Here is a 2,500-nt window from a genome sequence, read left to right on the forward strand (position 1 = left end):
TAATTAAGTGGTTTTCCTATCAATTATCCTAATCCTGTTACATTCTAAAATGCAATTTAAAAATTGTAAATTAAAACAATCTTATGCACAAACAACTTTAAGACTTTTTGTATATCAGTATCTGGAATTAAATTGTGGAATGGATTAACCAAAAAAGTCAAACAATTTACTCATATGATCCAGTTTAAGAAACTGTTCAAACTCAAAGTATTTGAAAGAACAAGAATCCTGATAAACATTTTGAATTTATTGATAATGAGATACAAGTAATCTTATTCATATCACTATTTGAATTACAACTTACTTTACTATTTATTTAGAATTGTATTATTTATGGATTAAATTGTGTACACATTGAAAACAGGAAGTGACTAAAAGTGTTGGCGGTTGCTATGAAATTGAAAAGGGGTAACATTAAATAAGCTCTACTTCTTCTTACTCCTTTTCGAACATGTTGGAAAAAGATAATGGAAATTGTGATATTGTAACTGTATGCATGTTTGAAATGAAATTAAACCATAACACAAACCATTCTAGTAAAACGTGCTTTAAGTCTAAGCTTAAAAAATACTCCCCACAGTGTTTACTGAAGTGGGAAACCCCTTTGTTTGTTTCTTAGGAAACAGGTCTGAGCTTTATGAGAGGGTGGCCTATTTACAGTACAGCACTTGTTAACAGTAAAATCTGTACACCTGATTTTTTACATTTAGCTCCTCACACAGAGAACAATTTCAAAATGTTGTTGCGTGATGACACTAAGAAGATATGAACTATATAGATAGTCATTTTAATGGAGGATCTGTGTAAGATTCAGCGATCCACAAATCGTTTAATATCCTTTTTTTGTGTTGATGCGCTTCTCCCAATCTGAATGAATATACAACCAAATGAGAGCTAATGTATACAGTTGTGGTCAAAAGTTTACATAACAATGTCATGGCTGTCTTGAGTTTCCAATAATTTCTACAACTGTTATTTTTTGTGATAGAGTGATTGGAGCACATACTCGCTGGTCACAAAAAACATTCATGAAGTTTGCTTCTTTTATGAATTTATTATGGTTCTACTGAAAATGTGACCAAATCTGCTGGGTCAAAAGTATACATACAGCAATGTTAATATTTGGTTACATGTCCCTTGGAAAGTTTCACTGCAATAAGGCGCTTTTGGTAGCCATCCACTAGCTTCTGGCAAGCTTCTGGTTTAATTTTTGACCACTCCTCTTGACAAAATTGGTGCAGTTCAGCTAAATGTGTTGGTTTTCTGACATGGACTTGTTTCTTCAGCATTGTCCACACGTTTAAGTCAGGACTTTGGGAAGGCCATTCTAAAACCTAAATTCTAGCCTGATTTAGCCATTCCTTTACAATTTTTGATGTGTGTTTGGGGTCGTTGTCCTGTTGGAACACCCAACTGCGCCCAAGACCCAACCTCCGGGCTGATGATTTTAGGTTGTCCTGAAGAATTTGGAAGTAATCCTCCATTTTCATTGTCCCATTTACTCTCTGTAAAGCACCAGTTGCATTGGCAGCAAAACAGGCCCAGAGCATAATACTACCACCACCATGCTTGAAGGTAGGGATGGTGATCCTGGGATTAAAGGCCTCACCTTTTCTCCTCCAAACATATTGATGGGTATTGTGGCCAAACAGCTCAATTTTTGTTTCATCTGACATCACATGGACAAAGATAAGACCTTCTGGAGGAAATTTCTGTGGTCAGATGAAACAAAAATTGAGCTGTTTGGCCACAATACCCAGCAATATGTTTGGAGGAGAAAAGGTGAGGCCTACTGCCTACTGTCAAGTAGAAATTATTGGAAACTCAAGAGAGCCATGACATTGTGTTCTTTACTTTTGACCACGACTGTATGTAACTGTCCCTATAACACACTATTATATATGATGCCATTAATGTGTACAGCTACCCACCAGGCTACAGTGGGAAAATTACCATAGCAACAAGACACGGCTGTTGCCAAGACTATATAGATGCAGAAATGAAAAGCTCAGCTTCTAAATTCTCTCAATCTGTTTAGACTTTCTGATAGGGAAAGGCTGTGCAATCTTGCAGTGTGTGTGCATGTGTGTGTTTGCTTTTTGGCATGGAACAGTACATCGCCCGACAGGCAAGCAGGGACTCCATTTGGGCAGCAGTTGAAACAACGCCAACACCACCTATTCATGAGCCAGAAGGAGCACAAAAAAAGACAGCAGGGAATTCAGGAAGCAGCAAAACACAAAATCATAACTGTAGATGTTTATTATGGGGCACAATATAGTATCTGTTATGTGGCACACCGCAAATATACCAATTAAATAATGAGTTTCTAATTCAATTGTATTAGATTAAATACAGGATGTCCACTCCTACAACCATGGTAATAAGTAAGTAAATTGTATTATATAGTACTTCTCACAGAGAAAGCTCACAAAGTAATCACATGGTTAAATACAATCACACATCAGCATTGAATTTGATGGACCATAACATTGTAAAT

The sequence above is a fragment of the Entelurus aequoreus genome, linkage group LG07 (genome assembly GCF_033978785.1).
Source record: "Entelurus aequoreus isolate RoL-2023_Sb linkage group LG07, RoL_Eaeq_v1.1, whole genome shotgun sequence".
In the NCBI taxonomy this organism is placed as follows: Eukaryota; Metazoa; Chordata; class Actinopteri; order Syngnathiformes; family Syngnathidae; genus Entelurus; species Entelurus aequoreus.